Raw genomic sequence first — 19,816 nt, 5'->3', positions numbered from 1 at the left:
ACTGCTGAGCCACCCAGGGATCCCCCCTGCAAAAGCATATTTAATGACAAGGAAGAATAATCTCAGTACAGCAAGTTACAAACATGATGACAGAACAGTATGTATCTACAATTACCTCAGTTGGGTCGAGAAAGTTCTAAGTGCATCGCTGATGAACACCACCAAGGAGGTTCCCCATCCAGACTCTAGGAGCTCCTTCCACGGGCTCCTTTGCTGGCCCTCTCCTCATCTCCCTAACGTGACCACTTGGCTCACTCAGGGCCCAATCTGAGCCCTCTCTCTCCTCATCTTTCCCATGATTTCAAGCACTGTCCAGATGCCAAGCACATCGTGCACATGGATACCCAGGCTTTTTTCTGCTTTCCAGGCTGGCACACCCAACTGCCTCCAATTATTCTGCATCTCCACTTGGCTGTCTTTCAATATTCAAAAACGCTGGAGACAAAATGGAATTCTAAAGAAGTTCAAGTAACCCAAAGGAAGACCCAAAAAGAGTAACAGAAGAATGAGAAACTGGATCTCATACATTGCTGGTGGGAATGCAAAATGGTAGCCACAAGTTACCAGTACCAAATGGCCAGTCTGGAAAATAGTTTAGCAGTTTCTCATAAGACCAAACATGCACTTGCCTATGACCTTAGGCATTCATCCATGAGACATTAAAATTTATGTTCACACCAAAATCTACATGTGAAGGTTCATAGCAGCTTAATTCAAAATAGCGAAATACTAGAAACAACTCAATGTTCTTTTTTGGGTGAATGGTTGAATAAACTGGTACATTTACATAGTGGAATATTCTTCCATAATAAGAAGGAATGAACTAGGGATATGCACAAGTTGGATGGACCATAAGGGTGTTATGCTTAGTAAAAAGAAGTCAATCTCATGGAGCGCCTGGGTGGCTTAGTTGATAAGCATCTGCCTTCAGCTTAGGTCATAATTCCAGGTTCCTAGGATGGAGCCCCACATCAGGCTTCCTGCTCAACAGGGAGTCGGCTTCCCACACACACACACACACACACACCCCACCCCACCCCCACACCTCTGTCCCTCCTCACTGCTCGTTCTCTTTCTCTTTCTCAAATAAATAAATAAAAATCTTTTTAAAAAAAGTCAATCTCCAAAGGTTACATATCATTATACAACCTTCTCAAAGTAAAAGTACAGACATCGAGAAGAGATCAGTGGTTTCCAGGGCAAGGCATGAGGAGGGAGTGTAATACAAAAAGGCAGTTTAAGGGGGTTATTTTCTGATGACAGGACTGTTCTCCATCTTGATTGTGGTGGTGGATGTATGAGTCTGTTCTTGGGACAAAACTGCATAGAACTGCACACGAACCAACAGACACAAGCCAGATTTTGACACGGTGAGAACCGAATGTCTATAGTCCAATTATCAACCATGCAGCAGCATAGTTTCTATGTCCTAGAGCCATCGGGGATCCACCACAGGAAGATGCTTGGTGTGGAGTACACACAAGCTTTTGGGTACTATTCTTGCTACTTCCTATGAGTCTGTATTATTTCAATGTAAAAAGTTTTAAAAAATAAAAATATATCCTTTATAATTATTTTCTAATTGTGAGAGTAATTCAAGATTGTATTACTCAGGAGTCATTTGGTTCCACTAATTCAAGATGACTTATGCTAAAAAGGGGAAGGTGTCACAAGACCATAGGGCTGAGAGTCAAGGGCATCTTAGGAAGGGGCTAGAACTGGGGTCTCTATGGACTTTGAGGTCGAGGGCCATCTCTTGTCCTGTTTCTTTCTTAAATTCCTTAAAGATATTATATATTTATCTTCCTGCAGAGATCCCGATGCAGGACTCGATCCCAGGACCCCAAGATCATGACCTGAGCAAAGGCAAATGTTCAACTGCTGAGCCACTGAGGTGCCCCGAGAAATGGCATTTTAAATGGCCCATGAGCATCTTATTATCTGGCCATGGCAATGAGTTTCATTTGGCCTTTGGGCTGTTACCAGTGCTTCACCCAGATGCCCATGGGCCTGGTTATGGGTCTGCTGCCAAGTGCCATGTCATCACTCTGCGTGTGGCTGTTTGCTGCCTGTCTATCTCTCTCCTTTCCCGTGACCTCCTTGGGTGCTTCATCTCTGAAGCACCAGCTCCGAGCACAAGAGTATTGCAAAAGAAAAGAAAGAAAGAAACAAAAGGAAAAAGAAAGAATGACAAGCCAGCCAAGTGAAGGCTGAGTACTGGTACCAGGTAAGGAATCCCTCTCATCTCTGGTGAATGTCAGGGATGCCAATGAATGTACCCTCGAGGGGAAATCAGTAGGACCAGTGTTGGGAAGACAGTGAGTTCTCATTGAGTCGCAGGTATATCAGCTGTCCATGTTGGCGACAGTTGGGAATTGGGGAAAGGATGTTGGGTTTGGGCAGGGTGTGGTCATGAAGCCCGGGACTTAGAAGGAAGTGGAGGCTCCAACGACCCTCAGTCAGCAGTCAGGTTGTGTCGGGGCCCATCTGGAATCAACGCAGGTGGAGTTGGGGAGTCCCAGGTTGGGGAGGAGGCAGCCGGCTACAGTTGGGCAAGGGTTGGGCTTTGAGCGCCCACACACGGGTGTGATTCTTGGCTCTTATACTTCCTGGGTTTTAACAGCAAGTCACATAATATCTCGGCATCTTCCAGTTCCTGCTGCAAGATGGGAACACTAGGGTCCTTAAGGGGGTCACCCGGGTTTCTAATCTTTGCAATCCTGTAAAGATTAATGTCTCCCCTTTCTCAGTAGCCACGATTGCCAAAGATCTTGTCCACCCATCCATAGAGGGAGGAAAAAAGAGAGGAATGCATACCCAAAAAATTGTCGAGTTCTCACTCAAGGAAAGTCTAAGATTACCGTGGAGAGACACAAAAAGAATCACCAGAAGGAGACAGGTGTGCACTTGGGACTGAAGATGCCCCTTTGCCAAGACTAATACATCTGTCACATTCACCTCTAATTACTACAAATACTTCATTGTTCACTGTTTAATAAATCCATGTCTTGGAAAAACCTGATTCACCTGGGGAAATCTTATCCAGGAAACTGTTTTTATATTGCAAGATTCATGATCAAGTAAAACAAGTGAAAGGGGCACCTGGGTGGCTCAGCTGGTTGAGCATCTGCTTTCGGCTCAGGCCATAATCCCAGGAGTCCTGCATTGGGCTCCCTGCTCAGTGGGGACCCTGCTTCTCCCTTTCCCTCTGCCTGCTGATCCCCTGCTTGTGCTCTTTCTCTCTGTGTCAAATAAATGAATAAAATCTTAAAAAAAAAAAAAAGTGAAAATTTGTTTCCAGGGCCTCAGAAATTTTAAGCTGGCAGCAAATTCTCATTGGCTTTATTTTGAGAGGGCCACATTACCTAGGCCCCTTGTTCTGTTAACCTTTCCCTCTGTTAATGTTTGGCTCCTTCATTCCTGACCCCATTTCCACCTCAAACTGCACTTTAGGCTTTCGGGTTAAGTCTCTTTCCAGTTGTTCCATTCTCCAAGTAAGCTGAGGGGCTTCCTGGGCCATCCCCCGCCACGCCCCCCGGCACAGAACTCTGCCTTTGTGCGAGCTAGCAAGTCTGCCGACTTGTGCGGCCGCTGTCTGCCCAGTTGCTGGGCCTCCCACCCCCATGCAGGTAGGATTTACAAACGCCCCAAAACCTGGAGGTGGGAGAGAATACTGCTTCCCCAGAGACCCCTTTTCTCTGGCTTTTTGGTCCCTCGTTTCCTGGCACTGAATGTTGACTTTGCCTTTTATTTCCCGTCACTGAGGAGAAAAAAAAAATTAAATAAGCCAGATTTTTTTCTTGCATTAGCACATTCCGGTTGGATTCCCACACTCTGCCTGGCCCCTTCCACGTGTATGGCCAAACACTAGACTCTCTCGCAACCAAACACTGCCACTTCAGAAAGCTCAATTTCAAGCACAACTTTTTTTTTTTTTTTTTTTTTAAGATGTATTTATTTGGGAGAGAGGGAGAGAGAGGATCCCTAGCAGACTTCTCCCTGAGCACGCAGTCTGATGCAGGGCTCGATCCCAGGACCCTAAGATCATGATCTGAGCCAAAATCAAGAATTAGACGCTCAATCGACTGCACCACCCAGGTGCCTCTCAAACACACCTTCCACCCTCACAGCTCACCTGCTCTATGCTCCCGGGTCCATGGCTCTCCTCCCTAAATGGACTTCCAATCCACAGCCCTACATCTTTCCACCTGCCAGCATCCTCCTGGCTCCCACTCCTGCCTCACTCCTGCCTCACCAAGCCCACATCTCACTGTAACTGCTTCTTCAGGAACACCCTAAACCTCCCTTTCTCATTTTTCCCTCTGGCAGAACCTTAACTCTGGCCAAACCCAACCACCCCCTTGGCCTACATCTGCCCAAGTTGCTGCTCATCACTGGAGAGACCACAGGACACACTCCTCCTGCGTTGATTCCAGATGGGCCCCGACACAACCTGACTGCTGACTGAGGGTCGTTGGAGCCTCCACTTCCTTCTAAGTCCCGGGCTTCATGACCACACCCTGCCCAAACCCAACATCCTTTCCCCAATTCCCAACTGTCGCCAACATGGACAGTTGATATACCTGCGACTCAATGAGAACTCACTGTCTTCCCAACACTGGTCCTACTGATTTCCCCTCGAGGGTACCAAGAAACATTGCCCTCCCTACTATTATATGACTGGCCCACCTCTGCTCCCATGTGAAGCCACTCCCTCCTCAAGCAAGGGAAACTCCATTCCCTAGAGGCTCAAGGACTTCACACTTCAGGTGGAACCACTTCTTTCCTGCATGGTCAGCTTGCCCCTGCTGCTAGGCTTTGCTGGACACCACCTGCATACCAGCATGCCGCCATTCCACACACATCTTTTTAACTGTTCCTGTCCCTTACATCTGTGCTCCCTTCCAAGTTTCATAGAAAAAGATGTCTCTACTTATTGTTTTCATAGTTTCACTGTCCTCACTCTGTCTTCAGCCCAACATGCTGTTGCCCTACTGCTTCATGGAAGAGACTTTTTAAAGTTGCCCACTATTTCCACATCCCCAATGCCAAAAAGTCAATCTGTCCTCCATCACCAAGCTAGTCAACCAGGTGAAATTAGTCAATCTCCATAACTACTAGCAGTGTGCCATGTTGTTGATACCTTCTTCACTAGAACAATGCCTCTCTAGATAGGAAATGTAGCTCGCACCCGTGTTCTCTCCTCTCTCAGTCCTCCCAATGCTGGGACCCCAAAGTTCTATCCTCAACAGCCTTCTTGTCCATCCAGACTCTTTCTCTAGGTAACTACACTGGGTAGAGCAGTGTCCCCACATGTCTACCTGGAACCTGGGATTGTGGCCTTATTTGGAAATAGAGTCTTTGCAAATGCAATCATGCTAAGGTGAAACCATACAGAAGTAGGCTGGGCCCCAATCCAATGTCTGGGGTCCGCATAAGGAGAGGGAGATTGGGATGCAACCATGAGGAAGAATGCCATCTGGCGCCAATGGGAATCACTAATGGTAATGCAGCTAGCTATAAGCCAAAGAACACCAGTAACACAAAAAATTGGCCAGAAGCTGGAAGAGGTCAGGAAGGATTCTGCAGTAGACCTTTCAGCAGAAGCATGGCCCTGCTGACAGCTCAATTTCAGACTTATGGTCTCTAGAATGGTAAGTGGCTTCTGTTGTCTGAAGCCATCCAGTTTGTGGCACTTTGGTACAGCAGCCCTAGGAAGTGAATACAGCAATCCTAGCCAGTTCCATGACTTCATCTACCATTTCTGCATGGATGGTTCTGAAATGTCTAACTCTAATACTAGCATGGGATCTGAGTCCCATGAAGGGTTATCTGACTATTTGCTGGGAGTCACCTATTGGGCGACAAAAGGCATCTCAAACGTAACATGGCAGAGACAGAACTATAGAATGCTTCCAGATATGCTCCCCACGTCTTCTCCCTACTAAATAAATGAAACCCATACAATTTCTCAGCCAAAACTTACTAACGTCTCTCATATCTTAGCTTTACCACCTTTAGCTAAACCTTAATCCTTAGTAATTAATAACCCTTAGTCATAAATATTTTTTTTCTTAGTCATAAATCTTAATAAAGTTTATGAAAATAATAACCATCTCCTGCATATTAACCAACATCCTTGACATGGACCATCATCCCTGACCTGGACCACCATCTCTGACCTGGACCATCATCCCTGGTCTGGACCATCACCTCTAACCTGGACCATCATCCCTCATCTGGACCATCTTCCCTGGCTTGGACCATCATCCCTCCCCTGGACCATTTCCTGTGTCCCAGCTACTGCTCTTATCCTGCATATATAGGGCACCCACAGCAGATGCTGGGGCAATTGATTTACAGAATTTTGCTGCACTCAATACTCTTACAGTAAAAGGCAAACTCTTGATGAAGGATGTCAGACCACGTACTGCTACTTCCTGCCCTTCCCACTATTACACTGTTTCTTGACAAGACAAAGCTGGTTCCAACGTTGGGGCCCGGGTATTTGGTCTTTATTCTGCTTTGAATGCTTCCCCCAGGTCATTGCCAGCTCCCTCCTCCTCATTGGTCAAGTGTCTTCAGAGAGGCTCTGCAGCTGAAGCAGCCACTCTGTGCCATGTTGCTGTTTTGTCTTCCTCATAGCCCCTGGCTGCATCTGAAATGGTCTTCTTTACTTACCTACTTACTTCCGTCACCCTCCCTCTACTGGAATGATGCTTCTTGAGGACAGAGACTGAGCCTTGTTCCTATGGCCTCTTTGCTCCCTTGACCAGGGCCTGAGCCCTGTTAAATAGAAGGTTCTCAACACTTATTTGTTCACTGATGGACAAAGTCCATTATGAACACATACTATGGAACTGGACTTACTCTCTGAACCTACTGTTCCATCTGAGGAACAATAAGGAAAAAATTCCACTTATACACGGTTTTCCCTTGAACCATGACCATGACCTTCAAAAAAAAAAGTGCTTCCTGGCCGCTGGACAGGAAGCGCCGAGCTCTAAACCCAGCCTTGTCTGACTTGAAACCTGGTCGCTGCCAAGATGCTGGTTTACCACTCTTCTCTCATGGACCCTGACACCAAACTCATTGGAAACATGGCATTGTTGCCTATCAGAAGTCAATTCAAAGGACCCGCCCCTAGAGAGACAAAAGATACAGATATTGTGGATGAAGCCATCTATTACTTCAAGGCCAATGTCTTCTTCAAAAACTATGAGATTAAGAATGAAGCTGATAGAACCTTGATATATATATATATATATATATATATATATATATATATATATATATATATATAACACTCTACATTTCTGAGTGTCTAAAGAAACTCCAAAAGTGTAATTCCAAAAGCCAAGGTGAAAAAGAAATGTATACACTTGGAATCACTAATTTCCCCATTCCTGGAGAGCCTGGTTTTCCACTTAATGCAATTTATGCCAAACCTGCAAACAAACAGGAAGATGATGAGGGCCTACTTACAGCAGCTGAGACAAGAGACTGGACTGAGACTTTGTGAGAAAGTTTTTGACCCTCAGAATGATAAGCCAAGCAAGTGGTGGACTTGCTTTGTGAAGCGACAGTTCATGAACAAGAGTCTTTTAGGACCTGGACAGTGAAAGGAGCCTGGGCAGACACTTTCTACAGCTGTGGGTAGTGTTTTACAGCAAGATGTACACAGTTCTTTACCTTTATTTGATAAAGTTTTATACAGAAGAAAAAAGAGACTGTGTCTTCACTTGAAAAGTTCTTTATCAAGAATTTGGGTGGGGGAGGGAAGAATGGGTTGTTGAAGGGTGATTTGAAATTTTCTGCAGTATTAAGCTGGTGCTTAATAAGTAATAATAAAGAAATTTCTAACATTCCATGTCAAAAAAAAAAAAAAAAGGTGCTTCCTCTGAGAGCCTCTGACACCAACAAGATAAAATCTAGGATCTGTATGCAGTCAAGGGCATCCCTGACACATCTGGTGGCCAGCTCTGCCCACACCACATGCAGCCCATCCCTTGCCCACAGCATTAGGGACGGATGACGAATGCCTTACCAAGGTTAATTCTCACTCTGTGGATAGACTCTCTCTCCTGGGTCACTACTTAGAATTCACAGAGTGCTTAATGTTTACTCAGTGCTCTGTTCTATTTTACTGAAGGTAGAGCAAACATACATGTGTAGATAAAAATATTGCATCAGGAAACCCTGGATTTATTCCCAGGTTTGCTTCTGGCTTACATGGTTGCTATAAAGGTCATCTGATTTTTCGATGCACAGAGAGTAAAACTTGCCTTTGTTTTACTGCACAGGCAGGTTGTAAAATCAGGTGAGACTGTGAAATGTCTCCGGTACTTACAATAATAGGATGTACTGTTCATTCCCTGTAGCATCTCACCAAAGATGTCACCACCACTACAACCACTTTATAGAAAACGATGGCGACCGTAATTTGATTTAAGCCTGGAGTGCCCATGGGCATGCCACTGGCAAGTGTGGGGCTTATTTTTGTGTTGACCAGGAAGGCTTTTGAGGGTAAATAGGGCCTGAGGAGTCCCTGACTCTGGCAATGCATTGTCAGCTGTCCACACTCAAGTACTGAGAGCTCGTCTTTAAGCACCCCTCTTCCTTAACAAGTCCTGTGTGCTTATGTTTCTGCACAAGTCCCCCTTTGTCCCTTCCTTTTCATTTCATACCATTATTCTCTTGCTGCTACCTGGACCTCTGAGGTTGTCTCTTCAACAGATCCCCTAACTACCTTCTCTATATTCTGCTTGTTACCAGATCAGTAATCCCCAAATATTGCTTGGCATGTTCCTCTCTGCTCCACAACTTTCTATGGCTCCCCATGGCTTAAAGAGTAAAATCCACACTCCTTAGGGAGGACCATAATCTGGAAATAAGATTATCTTCCCTACTATATCACTTCCCATTTCTCCCTCTTGGATACCCCTCTACCTTTTACACACCTGTGCTCCCTGTGTTACAGTTTTCCTGTCTTCTCGATGGCTCTCTTAAGCTCCACCTGGATGATACTGGTCCCATCTACACCTCAAGATCCAGCCAAGAGCAACCACCTCCCTTCTCAGCTCTGAAAATACCTGAGTCCCTACAGCTCGTTTCACACTCAGACAGGCACTGCCTCCAGCTGTATGTGCACACACATGTGTGTGTGTCTATCTTTGTGCATGTGTGTGCACACGTGTTTTCTCTCTACCAAGACTAGAGCTCTTTAAAAGGAGATATGGTGCCTTACACATGATTTCATCAATTCTAAGACACACCTCTTTTGGCACTATAACAACTCTGAAATTGGGATACACTTTAAGAATTGATATATATCATAGTTTTCAGGGTGTTTCTTGGAAATACATAAAATAACGGTGTGCCATACAATCAACTGTATCTTAAGTTCAATAAAAGGAGATGCTTCTTTAGATTCCCTGCAGTTCTTAGAACAGGTCTTGCACAGAGAAGGTGATTTTTGAAAGTCTTATTATTGATGAATGGATGTGCCTTCAGATGACCAGAACTGAAGCAGCTTCTGGATGTGAAAGCCCACACCACAGACATAGTTCTATTCTCTTCCATTCTTCCTGAAGCAAAACCCAAAATGATTACTTGCTTAAATGGGAAAAAGGAAATGGGATGTTGGGGGTTGAATTATGTCCCCCCGAAAAAGATGTGAAGTTTCAAATTGTATGTCAAATTGTATGTCAAATTGTGACTTTATTTGGAAATAGGGTCATTGTAGATGTAACTAGTTAAGATGAAGTTATCCTGGAGTAGGGTGGACCCCTGATCCCATCTCACTGGGGTCTGTATAGGAAGATGGCCCATGTGAAAACAGAGGCACACAGAGGGGACATCATGTGAGGACAGACCGGGATGATGCATCTATGAGCCAAAGAATGCCAGAGATTGTCAGCAGAGCACAAGGAGCTGGAAAGAGGCAAGGAAAGATTTCTCTATAGGTTCAGAGAGAGCATAGCCCTGCTTATATGCTGATTTTGGACCTCAAGACTTCACAACTATGAAATAATGCATTTCTGTTATTTTCAACCACCCAGTTCATGCTGATTTGTTACAGCTGTCCTAGGAAACTAATACACAGAGGTACTGAAAAGCATAGGTTAATGCCTTAAAATACCCTCCTCCACAAATCATGAACAAACAAAATGACTCTAGAAGAGTCACTAGTGATTGATTAGAGGGAGACTTGATTTGGAGAGGTAAGGGATGAGTAAAAGAACAATAATGGATCAGGGAAGGAATAGAGACAGCTTTTGGGGACAGAAGAGGGGGTATAAGAGAGGTGGTGAGGCTGAAATGCTTAGGGTGGGGCTTGAATGCTTTGGGCCTTTAAGTTGGTTTAGGTAATGGGGAACCATTAAGTTTTAAAGCTGGGAACTGTTATAGTAAAGAAGATTTTAAAAAATGTACTGGAAAAAAATTAGAACTCTGAAATTTGGACCAGGTTCAAATTCTAGTTTCTCTACTTACTAATTGTATAACTTAAAGCAGATTAGTGGGATCCCTGGGTGGCTCAGCGGGTTAGCGCCTACCTTCGGCCCAGGGCGTGATCCTGGAGTCCCGGGATCGAGTCCCACATCAGGCTCCCTGCATGGAGCCTGCTTCTCCCTCTGCCTGTGTCTCTGCCTCTCTCTCTCTCTGTCTCTCATGAATAAATAAATAAATTCTTGAAAAAAAATAAAGCAGATTAGTTAACCTCCCTGAGAGTTCATCCTTCTTGGGCCATAAAAAGAAGGTATCAGGAGAAATCTTAGGAGATGCACAGTAGGGGTTCACAGCATCATCTCTGTCCTCCTGATTCCTCAAATAAAAATAACACAACTAGATAGAAAAAAACAAAAACTCATGCACCACATGTACAAGATAATTAGCTGTGAAGACATCTCCATTAACTTCAAAATAAAAGCAGGTGGGACAAACCACTAAAGCCATGAGACCCACATAGTATTAGCATCTGTGGGAAGAACTCAGGGAAGTCACGGGGCATCTAACAGAACAACAAGTGGAAGCCAGACCAATCTGCCGACAACACATGAAACAAGGAGTGAAACAATATATATATATATATTGTGTGTGTGTGTATATATATATATATATATATATATATATATATATATAAAAGCTAAAAAGTTCCCTGCCTGATTGAGATCCCATACGATGAGACTGCTTGGAGTAAGATCAAGATTGAGGAGAATGAGGATAACAGAAGTGAAGAAAAGAGAACGTCGAGATAACTGAGAACCAAGCCAGTAAATGTCATCAAGCAAGCTGCTACATGAAAACAACAGAAGGATCTTTGTTAAGCTTGAAAAAAACAAAAAGCTATTAGAACGAAGCCTTCTTATAAAAGTTCAGGAAAACTAATTCATATAAAAATTAATAGCACAAAATATCAAGGTCAAATCTCATACAAAGTTACTATTTAGAAAAGGATGAAGAGAAGTAGAATGATATACAATCCACATAAACAATGAAAGCATGCTGGAAAGACATGCTCAATGAACAGGGCAAAACTATAATGGACCATGTTCATTTTCTATTGTGGCATAATGAATTATGAGCTTAGTAGCTGAAAAGATATTTATTATCTTGCAGTTTCCATGGGCCAGGAGTTCAAGCACAGGTTAGCCGGATCCCCTGCTTGGAGTCTCCTGAAGCAGAAATCAAGGTGTTAGCTGGGCTCCGATCTTACCTGAGGGTTGGGGTCCTGAATGCTTCCAAGCTCACTGGTGTTGGCTGGGTTCAATTCCTTGTGGTTGTAGGACTCAGACCCTCAGCTGCTACAGGCCATCTATTGTCTCCAGTGACATGGCCCTCTCCACAACTTGAGGCAGCTTGCATTTTCAAGGCCAACAGGACAGTGTCCCTGCTGCTTTGAATTTCTCTGACTTTTCTCTCTCTGACCATTAGACTCTCATTTAAACAAGTCTCCTGATTAGGTCAGGCTCATCTAGGATGCTCTGCCTTAATTAACTTAAAACCAACTGATTAGGAATCTTAATTACAACTGAAAAAACCCCTGATGTTTGCCACAAAATGCAGGTTAATCATGGGAATGATATCCCTTATATTCACAAGTCTTGCCCATGACCAAGGGAAGGGGATTATACATGGATGTACAACCAGGTTGGCTGGACTCTTAGAGGCTACCTTAGAAGGTATTTCAGAAAAAGCTAAGAGACATGAAGAAAATGACACAAGATGAAAAAAAAAAAAAAAACCAGCCTAAGTCAAAATCAGAAAAATCTCAGAATTGTATTGACAGAAATAAAAAAGAATTAGGAATGGAAGGAACAAATCTTAGAAGTGAATAATGAACTAGAAGGAACATAAGAACAAAGAAACACAGCAGACGTTGACAAGTACAAGGGAAGGGGAGAGAAAATGCCCAGAATCCAGCAAGGATAAGGAAAAAAGTAAATGGTAAATGTATTTGAGAGTGTAAAAATATTGAATAGACAAAGAATATTCAACACATGGGAACAGGAGTCCCTGATGTAGAAAACCGAAAGCAAGGGATCAGACCAGGTACAAACAACTATAACTCAAGAGAATGTTTCTCAAATTTCAAACATTTAAAACTACTTATTAAAAGAGAACACATTGTAACTTCTGGGAATATTTATCCATGAAGCTCAACCCAAAGCATATTCTAGGAAAAGTACAGGACTTAGGGAAAAAGAGAAAATATACTTCGAATATCCGGATAAAAAGAGAAAGTGGCTTGTAAAGAATATCATCGAGCTTTTCAACAGCAATGCTTCATGCCACAAGAGCAACATATTTGAGGGACTCAAGGAAAGATGGGAACCATGGATTTCAAAACAGTAAAATATTTTTCAATATAAAGAGCACACATTCTGGTGAGCATGAAGAACTCAGAAAATAAGTATTGCCATGAGCTCCTCCTGAGGAATCCAGTAGAGAATGAACTTCAGAAAACTAAATGTCTGCAAACATCAACACAAGGATGGTTGCTCAGCATTAAATACATAGTTACATGTAAAACTAAGAGATGGTTTAAAAGCAGAGATTATAGTACGTGATGACTATGTGGTCTGATGACATAAATCATAACAAAATAAATAAAATAAATCATAACAAAGGGAGAATGGGGATAGCATAGGCAAATAAGCTTGTTTTCAATCATAATTAATGTGCTAGGATTAGTATTGTTGCTCTGAAACTGTAGTATGTGCAATGTGGGATGAAGCAAGCTATGGGATATTTTATTTCTATCTTTCCCCATATCACTGAGAACTAAGAATCTCAGTGGGAAGGAAAGAAGAAACAGATGAAACAGTGGTTAAGTAAAAACCTGTGTTCTCAATTTGAATAGAAAAGTTATCTATGAACTCAAGATAGATAGTAGATAGATATCTTCATAAATAGATACATGTTGATAAATATGTAAAATTTCATAAGTATATGTATACATATATGAACAAAAGGTATATCACTTTGGTTGTAGTATGTAACATTTGGATGTACTATGGATAATCATTGCATTCTGGTTGGTCATTATTTCCACATTTTTGTTTCTCTCCCTATATATATTTATTTTTTTATACATATCCATAGCCTTCAGGTTATACTCTGAAAATATCATTCTCTATTGGGATGCGTGGGTGGCTCAGTTGGTCAAGCATCCGACTCTTGATTTTGGCTCAGGTCATGATCTCAAGATTGTGAAATTGAGCCCTGCCATGGGCTCCATGCTGAGCATGGAGCCTGCTTAAGATTCTCTCTCTCCCTCTGCCCCTTCCCCCTCATGCTCATGCTCTCTCTTTAAAAAAAAAAAAAAAAAATCATTCTCCATTGAAAGAAACCAGAGATCTAGGAGAGATGGCTGATTCTGGATTGGAGGTAGGAAATGTCCTAGAAAAGTCTAGAATATCTCGAGATACCAAATAGCAAAGAACTACCAAAGACTATTATGGCCATGTCCTAATGATTCAGGAGGTCCTGAATGGCCAAAGGTGGGACAATTTGAGACTCAATAAAGACAGAAATTTCAGTGGATTGAAATATGCTGAATATGTTTAAGTCTATAAATTTATGATGATATTTGAATAAAAACTAACTGATCACCTTCTGAGGATGATGGGCAACCAATTCATAATCTTGAAAACAGAGTAAACAAAAGCAAAGGAAGGGCATTTACTGTTTTTCCTATATAAACAGCACCGTTGGGCAACCAAATAGTAGATGAAGGGATGGATCACCTTGTAAGGTATTATAACTTATAAAAATTTTTAAACTGCAGAATTCAAATACCACCAGCTTGCAACTCCAAATGAATTAGTTAATGGAGGTGAGACCTGAACATCATTTGCTGCTAAATTGAAACAGAACAAAAACCATGTACTTCCTGAAAAAAGGGCAAGTCACTTACAGTGTTTGCCACAGGAAGGAATCTTAGCCTGACTAAGCTGTGGGATTCAGCTGCCAATTCACAGCACATCCAGAAGATGGAGGAAAATGTTCAACTGTGCCGTTAGTACATAGTTAGCAAAGTCCTGCCTTAGGAAACTTTGTGGGTCAAAAGGCCAGAGTTCAACAGATACATTATAAGTAAAAGAAATGGATGGAGAATCCATTAGTTTTTGATTGCTGCTATAATAAATTATGATAAATATGGTGGCTTAAAACAACAGAAAGTTATTATTTCAGTGTTCAGGAGAAGTCTAAAATGAGTTTTATGAGCAGGGCTGTATGTCCTCTGGAAGCTTAAAGTGAGAATCCGTTTCCTTCTCTTCCCACCTTCTGGAGCATTCCCCTGGCTCATGGCCTGTTGGTCTGCTAATGAGATAACTGGTGGGGGCTCCTGGATGGCTTCAGGATGACGATGGTCATCAGAAAGACCAAGGGTTGGAACTTCAGTCCCACCGCCCCCTAGCCTCTCACCTCCAGGAACAAGATGGGGCTGGAGAGTAAATCAATCACTAATGGCCAATGACTTACTCCATCAGCCCTATATAATGAAACTTCCATAAACACCTTTAAGTAGGGAGATCTGGGAAGCTTCTGAGTTGGACGGTACATCAAGGGCATGCATGGAGAGGACTTGGGGGTTCCGTATACCAACACCCTCCACATATATCTTGCCCTATGCACCGCTTTCATTTGTATTTGGCTGCTCCTATGTTGTATCCTTTATGACAAACTGCTCAGTGTATGTAGAGTGTTTTGCTGAGTTCTGTGAGCCATTCTAGAAAATATTTAACCCAAGGAGGGAGTTGTGGGAACTTTAGAGTGGGTTGGTCAGAAGAATGAGAGCAGCCTGGAACTTGTGCATGGTGTCTGAGGTGGGACTGAACCTTTGACCCATGTGGTCTGCACGAATTCTAAGCTGTTAATGTCAGAATTGAATTGAGTTGGGCAGCCTGGGTGGCTCAGCGGTTTAGCGCCACCTTTGGCCCAGGGTGTGATCCTGGAGACCTGGGATGGAGTCCCATGTGGGGTTCCAGCATGGAGCCTGTTTCTCCCTCTGCCTCTCTCTGTGTGTGTCTCTCATGAATAAATAAATTTTTAAAAATCTTTAAAAAAAAAGAAAACATTAAAAAAAAAAAAGAATTGAATTGAGTTGGAGGACACCCACCCAGTATCTGGGGAATTAGAGAATTGGTTGGTGTCAAAAGATCCTATACATCTGGGGTCAGAGTGTTCTGTGGGTAGAAACAGATCATGCTATACACCTCGTTTGAAAGACCTGGCTTTGGGTCTGTAGGCCAAGCATTCATTGCAAATATCAAGTCCCAGAATTAGAACGATGTGGCCATGCCCTCACAGGCCATGCTGGACATCCGAGGTCTCTCATGCAGGGTGCCTGCCCACTAGAACTTCTGGCTCAGGGGCCCAGAGCAAGAAGAATGTTCCCTCTTGTCAGCTGGCTCCCATAGGGAAGGGCAGGTAGAAAGAGCTGAGCTCATGGGTCAGGTAACCTACTTCCTTTGTAGGGAGCAAGAAGATGAGGCAAGAGGTCACTGTGCTGAAGAATCCCTCCTTGCAAAGCCCAGAGGACTAGGAAAGAAGTGAGGCCTCACTAACAAACCACCTACATCACAGGGCTAGTGTGATGATGAAATAAAATAACTTTGAAAGTGCTTCCAACTACCTAGAACAAGTTGACAGTAAAGTTACATTATAAAATGTTATTTACAAGACAAGTGGTGGCTATATGTAAAATGGGCTTCTTTCTGCCCTGTTTCCCATGCTCTGTCTCACAAGTGTGGGAGGAAATGTCGAGAGTGAGCCAGGTCTAGCAAAAGCACACCCATCCTTGATTTCTTAGCATATGGGAGCACCCATGGACAGCCCATCGTTCCATTAAGAACAATTTAAACATTAGACAGTCTGTAATGATCCTGAGAATAGATATTACCCCTGGAACATCGCAAAATAAACCTGATCCCTTTTCCCTTGGGTAGGTGCCCAAGCAAGAGGCAGTTCTCAGATTTTCTCCAGTCCACCACTCTGCTCTTTCTGAAAGGGTGAAGTAACAATCAGATTTCTCAAAATGTGGAATATAAGCACCCTCGCTGGTGGGTGGTGTTGCTAGGCAGCAGAAGCAATGCCTGGTGCAGCCTGGCCTGTGTATCTTCCTTCTCTTCCTCCCCTTCCTCCTCCTTCCTTCCGGCCCCTTTCTTCCTTTCCTCCTGCTACAGGGAATACTAATAATCGTAGCTAGCAGTTTGGGTGTTTTCTATGTACCGGATACTGTTGTAAGTGTTTTATATGAATTAACTCATTTATTCCTCATCCCAGGCCTAGGAGGTAGACACTACTATTACCTCTGCTTTCTAAATGAGACCCCAGGAAACTTGCCCATGGTCATATGATTAGTTAAATGGTCAAGCTAAGATTCAAGCCCAAGCTCTGGAAGTTTGGCTCCAAAATATGTGTGTTTCAACACCACTTTGATTGTACGTCTTGTCCTGGCACAATCAAGATTTAGGGCTGGGTCTTGGAGAGGTGACATGGAGGGCTTCGTGGCCTACTTTCATCAGAAGCCTAAATAACTCGGCTAAGGGAATGCTTGCTGAGGTCCAGCCCAGCTAACAAATTCTCCACACCTGATTAGATAACTGGTCAAGGCCACCATCAGAGGGTATTATTTTTCTTGATCTTGCCACTGTTCTTTGCAAGTGAACATTCTGTGGGAACCTCCTGGGGAGTCGCTGACCAAGGTCTGGTGCAGAATCTGCTCCCCCTCTCCTCAGCCCTCACACCGCCACTGTATCTAACACAGACTGCCTTTGGGATGTGAGGCCATCTGTCACATGCCCAATGCTTTCTCCCCCAGGCTAAACAGCTTCTGTTCCTTCAGATGCTCCTGGGAGTGGGGGGCAGTGGAGCGATGCCTCAGCACCTCGCAGCCCACCAGCCCAACCTGGGTCTCCGCACAGCTCAAAGGCTGACCCTGCAAGCTCAAAATGGCTCCTGCATGACCTGCTCCTCTCTGGGCACAGGGCCTTCAACCTGGGCCTGCCTATTTTCTGCCCCTGGGGCCTTGTCAACACAGGCTCAGCTCGCAGGCACCGAAAGCAGCCCTCAACATGCAGTGACTGCAGTGCATGGACATGTGCTCCGGCCTCCCTTCCTTCAGGCAAATGGTTCTGGGAGGTTCTCTTTACTTTTCAGAGGTTCCAGAAAAACCAGGTGTCCTTGGCAGTGACCTTGATAACACACATTCATGTCAGTTTTTCTTCTCCTGGGACTGTCGTCTCAGGCAGGCCTGCTTCTTTTTTATTTATTAAAATATTTTATTTATTCATGAGAGATAGAGAGAGAGAGACAGAGACAGAGACAGAGACACAGGCAGAGGGAGAGAAGCAGGCTCCGTGCAGGGAGCTTGACTTGGGACTTGATCCCAGAACTCCGGGATCACACCCTGGGCCGAAGGCGGTGCTAAACTGCTGAGCCACCCAGGCTGCCCTCAGGCCTGCTTCTAAACATCAGGTCCCAGGGGCACCTGGGTAGCTCAGCAGTGGAGCGGCTGTCTTCGGCCCAGGGCGTGACCCCAGGGTCCTGGGATCGAGGGCCACATCAGATGCCCCGCAGGGAGCCTGCTTCTCCTTCTGTCTATGTCTCTCTGTCTGACTCTCTGTGTCTCATGAATAAACAAATAAAATCTTAAAAAAGAAAATCAACAACACAAGATCCTCATTCACCCACAAGGCATAATGCCTAATGCCAGTGTTAAAATTCTTTAAAGGTTTGATTCCTGTTCCCACTGTTACTCATCATTTTAATGATGACATGTGGTTCCCTTGTGGGGCCCATCAGGTGAACAGGGACCAGCCAGCAGCCAGGCTCCCATCCTCAGCTGAGGGACTGGAGCTCTTCTTCACCTTTCAGTTACTGTGTTGCTGGGGTCAGGAGGCACTCGGGGGCGGCAGGAAGAGCTAGTGACTGCCAAAAGCTGGTGACAATGACCTCACAGCAACCCAACACTGGGGAGTGGGAGACCAAAGTGGGGAAATGAGGCACCTGAGGGAGGTGTTATTTTTACTACAATTGTACACAAACAGTGCTTCAAGAGTCAAATCAGTTAAAAAGTCAAATAAAGACTTAAAAATTGGACAGACTTATTAAGAAAATGAAAAGCTACCTGCTCCCAACTTTCTCTAGAAAGTAACTATTGAAAATTGTTTTAAAATGGATTGTTGGGATCCCTGGGTGGCTCGGCGGTTTGGTGCCTGCCTTTGGCCCAGGGCGGGATCCTGGAGTCCTGGGATCGAGTCCCACGTCAGGCTCCTGGCATGGAGCCTGCTTCTCCCTCTGCCTGTGTCTCTGCCTCTCTCTCTCTCTCTATGTCTATCGTGAATAAATAAATAAAATCTTTAAAAAGAAACTATTAAAAAAAATAAAATGAATTGTTTGGGGGATCCCTGGGTGGCTCAATGGTTTAGCATCCGCCTTCGGCCCAGGGCGTGATCCTGGAGACCCGGGATCAAGTCCCATTTCGAGTCCCTGCATGGAGCCTGCTTCTCCCTCTGCCTGTGTCTCTGCCTCTCTCTCTGTGTGTCTCTCATGAGTAAATAAATAAAATCTTAAAAAAATATATAGTGTATTGTTTGGTATTTGGCTCTGTATCACATATCCCTGTGGGCTTTTCAAGGTTAAGAGCCCCTATGTTTTATAACCGATTTATTCGGCACGGTGGGATAGCCCATGATTGCTGAAAGGCGATTATCCAAATGATGACAGTTCATTACTTAAAGCTTCCATAGCAGTTTTCCCTGGAGCAGATCTGACATGTTAGAGACAATTTCCAGGGAATGTATTTTTTTAAGTTCTTCCTGAAAACGTTGCCTCTTCGCAGACGAATACTGCTACCTGCTGTAGTATTTGTCCTGAAAAAGCCCCTGCGAGACAGTCTTTGTAATCCTACAGTGAAGAAGGAGGGTGGCAGGGTGCATGAGGATAGAGACAATCCCCGCCAAGTGTTCAGTGTCCTCGAACACAGATGCTTCACACTGCAGGTGCAGCCTCGCTAAAATGCAGACCTTTCCAGGAGGTAGTCTGCTGTTCATGAAGAGCTGATAATAACTTTCCAGGGGTCCTTTCTGCAAATGACTTTTTTTCCCCTTACATTTAAGACAAGGAATACTTCATTCAAACCCATCAGAGAATCGGACAGCTTGGGTCTGTAACAGAGAGTCATGTTTTAAAACGCAGGCCAGTACTTGTATAGGAGAGTATACGATGCTACATACAAATAAGCTGATCAGAGCATGTTTCAATATTTAAAACAGAAGTACTGTAAAGACAGTACCTTGTGACATTT

At 43.9% G+C, this 19,816-nt stretch overlaps 1 pseudogene; it reads left to right on the top strand.

Annotated features, from left to right (window-relative positions):
- The first annotated feature begins 1,824 nt into the window (after positions 1-1,824).
- On the top strand, positions 1,825-7,870 carry LOC119869576 (annotated as a pseudogene).
- Positions 7,871-19,816: the final 11,946 nt, after the last annotated feature.

This window comes from Canis lupus, chromosome 16, assembly GCF_011100685.1.
Source record: "Canis lupus familiaris isolate Mischka breed German Shepherd chromosome 16, alternate assembly UU_Cfam_GSD_1.0, whole genome shotgun sequence".
Classification (NCBI taxonomy): Eukaryota; Metazoa; Chordata; class Mammalia; order Carnivora; family Canidae; genus Canis; species Canis lupus.
This window is presented reverse-complemented; position numbering and strand designations above follow the sequence as displayed.